Genomic DNA, 6,530 nt, shown 5'->3' with positions numbered 1-6,530 from the left:
CAAGGTGTCAAAATCCTATCTCTACAAAAAAAAAAAATACAAAAAAATTAGCCGGTTGTAGTAGCCGGCGCCTGTGGTCCCAGCTATTCGGGAGACTGAGGCAAGAGAATCGTTTGAACTGGGAGGCAGAGGTTATGGTGAGTTGAGATCGCACCACTGCACTACAAGCTTGGGCGACAGGACGAGACTCCATAAAAATAAAAATAAATAAATAAAAAGGGTGTTACAGCTCTCTTAGAATTTGTCTAGCAGGCTTTCCGGTTTTTGCCAGAAAGCCCCTCTCAAAACAAAAAAATAATAATAGAAAAAGAAAAAAAATAAGAAACTTTTAGGCCTTACATTGTAGTACCATTAAAGATGGAATACCTTTCCTCACCCATCATAAGTGATCATAACAGTTACAACCAGCACTCCTGTAACGAGAGACAGCTTAACAAGAGAAAAGCATGACAAATGTCTGTCATCAACGTTTTATGTGACAGAGAAACCTTCAGAAATTAAGACCCAAAGACCCAGGGGAAACTTTATTTTCATGCCGAGGTTCGATGGGAAACAAACATGTAGAAATATACTTAGTCAAGGGTGTGGGTTAATGGTTACTGAGTGAGGGGAAACACAGCAAGGCCTGTCGGTTCAGATTCTCCTCAACCTTTGTGAAGCATTCCTTCCTCCCAGGTATGGGGCAGGAACCCTCTAGAAGGAGGGTCTTCCGAGGAAAAAGGAGAATAAAAGAGACTGACCTTTCTAGGTTTTATGGATGGCTTTGGGGCACAGGCTTTCTAGATTCTATGAGCCACCTTGGGGAAGAGAAATTCACTCGCTTTTAGGGAGAAAGACGGGGGAGAGACAGAAGGACAGAAGAAGGCCAAGGACTTTGCTTCTGCTACCTTCTAATCTGTAATTCAAAGTACTCAGCATGTCAAAGTGCCATATTTTGGGATATGTTTTCTGAGTCCCCAACAACTCAAAAACGGTTAACAACAAGCCAGGCTTGGTGGCTTATGCCTGTAATCCCAGCACTTTGGGAGGCCGAGGTGGGGAGATCACCTGAGATCCGGAGTTCGAGACCAGCCTGGCCAAAATGGCGAAACCTCGTCTCTACTAAAAATACAAAAATTAGCCGGGTGTGATGGCATGCGCCTGTTATCCCAGCTACTCAAGAGGCTGAGGCAGGAGAATCACTGGAACCCAGGAGGCAAAGGCTGCAGTGAGCCAAGATTGCACCACTGCACTCAGGCTTGGCCTGGGCGACAGAGCAAGACTCTAGCTTAAAAAAAAAAAAAAAAAAAAGATTAACAACATATGCAGGTTCATATAGTTAGGATTCAGACTTAACCACCAGACCCACACTGTCTTCCAAATCACGTTTCTAGTATTAGGAGCAGCTTTATTCTGTGCCCTCCTTTCCCCTTTAACATTTCACTTGTACAATCCCTTTCACCAGACTGTGGGTCTCCCCATGAGCCACAGACAGCCTTTTCAGTATTAAATACAGTCCCTCCCAAGGCTCCACCATGGTTTGTCCGTAGAGATGGAGGCAGTGGAGGAAAGGGACTTAGGAAGAGGAAGTACCTCAGCCTCTGGAGAAGGGAAGAAGAAGCAAAGCCAGAATCTGAGAACCCAGCTAAAACTCTGCCTTGCTGCAGACAGGAGCAGCACTACCATGTCCAGCCCACACCTGAATCCGGAATAAGAAAGGAAGGCCCGGGTGGCCCGCACAAAGCCAGTCACCCTCTGCCTGTGGCTGCCGCTTCCAGGTCCTGAGCAGAGAATGATGACCCCCTCCGCAAGGACAGGAACCTGCCAACCCCAAGGCAGGGAAAGGAGGGGAATCTTAGCTCCTTAGGGCAGGCCCGTAGAGGTCATTTACTCCCATTCCCACATTGTGCCTGGGGGGAAAATGAGCACAGGAGAGGGCAGACATTTATCCAAGGTCACACAATAGATAGAGACAGAACCTGGCCTGAAGCCAGGTTTCCTGACCCAAAAAGGGCAAACCTAAAGTTCCTCCCACTTCCTCCAATCTGCAATCCCCTTTGGAGAACAGCTCCATGGACTAAGGCCTCAGAACCTTCAGTTCTCCCCTGCAATCCCCCAAACCTCCCCCACCGCCCTCCACCACAGCTCTGACTTCCTCTGGGGAACCAGATGGGGAAGTGTGCACCACGTACCACAGTGGGCCATGTGAGGCAGCTGAGGGAGATGGGACAAAACGTGAGGTCTCAGCTGGACACCTCACAGGTCAGCCTCAGTGGCCAGATGGAGACTTCGTGGCTGTTCCACCTTTGGGTTTCCCAAGGCCAGGTAGAAGCCTGAGACAGACCACACACAGCTGGTTAAAAACAAAGTTATAAGACCCCAAGCCAAAAGGAAGCTCAGAGACCTCAGATCATCCCATCTCATCTGGTAGTGCTACTGACATGTCAGGGCTGTTTAACAACAGAGCCTGAACCAGAACTCTTTTTCTTTCTTTCTTTCTTTTTTTTTTCTTTTTTTGAGACAGAGTCTCATTCTGTCACCCAGGCTGGAATGCAGTGGTGCAATCTCGGCTCACTGCAACCTCCGCCTACCAGGTCCAAGCGATTCTCCTGCCTCAGTCTCCTGAGTAGCTGGGATCACAGGCACGCGCCACCACGCCTGGCAAGTTTTTCTGTTTTGTTTGTTTATTTGTTGTTGTTGTTGTTGTCACTGTTTTATTTTTATTTATTTATTTTGTTGAGATGGAGTCTCTCTCTTGTCACCCAGGCTGGAGTGTAGTGGTTCAACCTCGGCTCACTGCAACCTCTGCCTCCCAGGTTCAAGCAATTCTCCTGCCTCAGCCTCCTGAGTAGCTGGGATTACAGGCGTATGCCACCATGCCCAGCTAATTTTTTTTTTTTTTTGTATTTTTTGTAAAGACAGAGTTTCCCCATCTTGGTCAGGCTGGTCTTGAACTCCTGACCTCATGATCCACCCGCTTCAGCCTCCCAAAGTGCTGGGATTACAGGCATGAGCCACTGCACCCAACCCTTTTGTTTTTTTTCTTAAGTATGCCTCATTCTTCATACCTAGAGGAATATGTCAGTGTTTTTGAGATAAACCTTTGCTGCCTTTCATCTCCTCACCTATAACTCAACAGTAATAGGCTACTTCATCCGCCTCCTCCTGAGCCCCATGAGGACAGAATTTTAATAAAGAATGTAAAAGCAATAAGTAGATTATTATTAACTTTTTTTCTTTGCCAAGTCGTGGATGCTTAAATCCTCTTTTAAAAAAAGAAAAAAATAAAAAAGCCTTCTGAACCATCTGCGTGTTGGCAACAAGAGCCGTGAAGCTCCTCAAACCCTCTGGCTCTCTTGTGCCGTTCCTAGCTATGTATCCTCAGGGAAATACTCGAGAAGTGAAGGAATATTTTGTCCAAAGTGTTCACAGAAGGGCACTTTAGAACGGTGGAAGCTGGAAAGATCCCAAGTACTGAACAATGAAGAGATGACTGAGGAAACTGGCTGGACGGAGCAACGGTACTGAAGCAGCTTTGAAATAAGAGGAGGAGGGACCAAGGGCTAGGCTGCAGCCAGTCTGCCAGGAATGTGGGTCCCAAGAAACATGGGCAGAGCAAGAGGCCAAACCCCATCTGCTAGTAAGCCCTGCTGCTGACTTCCCAGACAGGACAGCAGAACCGTGGGGAGCTTCAAGATCCTGCATCACACAGGGCGCAGTGGCTCATGCCTATAATCCCAGCACTTTGGGAGGCCCAGGCAGGCAGACCACTTGAGGTCAGGAGTTTGAGACCAGCCTGGACAACATGGTGAAAACCCCGTTTCTGCTAAAAATACAAAAGTTAGTCAGGTATGGTGAAATGTACCTGTAATCCCAGCTACTCGGGAGGCTAAGGCAGGAGAATCGCTTGAACCTGGGAGGCAGAGGTTGCAGTGAGCCGAGATCCCAAGATCACATCACTGCACTCCAGCCTGGGTGACAGAGCGAGACTCTGTCTCAAAAAAGAATTCCAAAAAACAAAACAAAACAAAAGGTCCTGCAGCCTGCAGCACCCCAAAGATGGGATGCAGGGGCAGCCACAGCCCTCTACCCTGTTCCTCTTCCTCCCACAGATGCAGGATTGCAGCCAGGAGGGGAACAGAGAATTGGAAGCAGGGAGGAAACTCTGACTTGGATTAACTCATCTTGCATTATTTCACTCATGGAAATGTCCACATTATAATTTTTAAAGAACAAAATTAATGTAGGAAAATTTAAAAGAGAAAAGAAAATCCCTTCCACCTCTACCTTCTGGGAGCTCAAATCTTCAAGGAAGTGAAAAGACATGTTTTCCTTAGAAGTATGAGCCATGCTTAAGGGTTCTTGATGGTCTTCCAGTTCTGGATCTCAGTTCTGCATGAGGCCCCAATTTTTGTGTCTGGAATCTCTTGAAATCCCCACCTGCCAGACCCTTTCAATAATTTTCCAGCTGGGCGCAGTGGCTTGTGCCTATAATCCCAGCACTTTGAGAGGCCCAGGTGAGAGGATCACTTGAGCCTAGGAGTTGGACTAGCCTGGGCAACAGGGAAAAACCCTGTCTTTACCAAACAAAATGCAAAAGTTAGACAGGTGTGCTGACACACGGCTGTGATCCCAGCTACTTTGTAGGCTGAGGTGTGAGGATAGCTTGAGACCAAGAGGTTGAGGCTGCAGTGGCGCACCTCTGCATGCCAGCCTAGGCAACAGAGCAAGACCCCATCTCAAATAATAATGATGATGTTCCCTGTGGTCCCAGATGGCTTCCATCTCTTACTCTTTCTACAACTTGTTCCTGGCCAAGACAGCCAAGGAGACAAGATGTAGCTACGGTTAAGCCCCAGCCCACCTGCTTGGCCCCAAAGCTCCACTCCGCTCCCTAAACAGCCACCCTGGAGCCCCTGAATGCCCTGGAAGCCTCCCCTGATCCCTTGCCCTGTCTCAAACAATGACAAGTTCCCTCCCTCCAGTGTCTCCCTCCTTGAGACCTCTGGCCTTCAGGCCCTCCAGGCTACATGTGTCCTTCTGCCTAGAATGAGACCTCAGGCATCACGCAAGGCAGGCTCAGGCTGTCTCAGGGACGTTTCTCCCATCACCCAGCAATTCCCAGCCTCTGACATCTCCCCCTATACCCCCACCACCGCTGGGCTCCTGGAGCACTCAGCAGTGCAGCCAAGCTCACCAAGCCCTCTGTGCTTCTTGACACCTATTTAGCCTCCCCTGTGGCAGAGTCTGCTACACCCTCTAAGATTCTTCAACCCTTTCTCCTTGACTTGATAGTTACTAATCAGACCCCCTATTTCTAAGAGGGAACATGGCCACCTAACGAATAGGAACTACATATCCCTGGTCTAGGAAGAAAATTCCTGAATGAAAAAAAAAAAAACCTACACATCCCAACCTCCCTTGCAGCCACGGTACTTCACTGTAGCCAATGAAGTAAAAGAACAAGTACCCAATTTGTGACTTCTAGGTACTGTTCTTTAAAGGAAGGCATATATCCAGTGTAAATATTCAAATATTTAACAAATGGCACTGCCAGTTCACTGGCCATAGTGCTGGGGGAATGTCCTAGGAGGCCCCAGTTGAGCCAGGCTGCTGTCTTGGAAGGGTGGATAGTTCCTGGGGATGAGCCAGCAGGGAGTGTGTGCATCAGGGGGCTAGCAACTGTTGCCAACTGGTGTAGAAGTTATTCATAATTTATTTTTTTTATTCTTTTTTGAAATGGAGTCTCGCTGTGTCACCCAGGCTGCAGTGCAGTGGCACAATCTCAGCTCTGCAACCTCCACCTCCCTAGTTCAAGCAGTTCTCTTGCCTCAGCCTCCCAAGTAGCTGGACTACAGGCCTGCACCACAACGCCCAGCTAATTTTTGTATTTTTAGTAGAGATAGGGTTTCACCATGTTGGCCAGGCTGATCTCAAACTCCTGACCTCAGGTGATCTGCCCACTTCAGCCTCCCAAAGTATTGGGATTACAGGTACCCAGCTCTTTATAATTTAATTACTCTTTATAAATTAATTACAGTTCTACTGATAAGTATCAGCTAAATATCAGCCCTACTATAACCTCCTTTTTTTGGCACACTGCCTGGATTGCAAACATAATGGCGGGAGCTCAAGCATCCGTCCTGGACCACGAGGTAGAAGCCTCATTAAGGATGGCAAAGCAACAAGAGGGACACCTGCATCCGTGATTATTATACCTGCTCTAGGCTGTCCCCGTAGGTTTTATTTATGTAAGCAACCTCCTATCTTGAATAAGTTTTTGTTATCTTCAGTTTTCTTCTGCGTTCCCATCTTTTTAACAATGCTTAAGCCCATGTGTAATTTTTAACTTATTTTGCACTCATTTACTGTTTTACTCCTTCCTTTCCCCAAGAAGGTGATGTCCTTCTTCTTCTTTGCAAGGCTTTATGTATTTTCCTCCCCTTTGCAAGTTTAGCCACCAAACACTACTATACTTTTGCTGATCAGCTGCTGTGACATTTAGGACAGGACTGATATTCTTTTTTTTTTTTTTTTTTTTTTTTTTTTTT

At 47.2% G+C, this 6,530-nt stretch overlaps 1 non-coding gene across 1 annotated transcript; it reads left to right on the top strand.

Annotated features, from left to right (window-relative positions):
* The first annotated feature begins 218 nt into the window (after positions 1–218).
* On the top strand, positions 219–280 carry LOC119474155. Its single transcript, XR_005203449.1, has one exon. It is a non-coding gene; the product is annotated as a U7 small nuclear RNA (small nuclear RNA).
* The last annotated feature ends 6,250 nt before the right edge of the window (positions 281–6,530 follow it).

This window comes from Cebus imitator, unplaced genomic scaffold, assembly GCF_001604975.1.
Source record: "Cebus imitator isolate Cc_AM_T3 unplaced genomic scaffold, Cebus_imitator-1.0 Scaffold215, whole genome shotgun sequence".
Taxonomy (NCBI): Eukaryota; Metazoa; Chordata; class Mammalia; order Primates; family Cebidae; genus Cebus; species Cebus imitator.
Note: the sequence above shows the minus strand (reverse complement) of the source record. Positions and strands in the feature narration are given on the sequence as shown.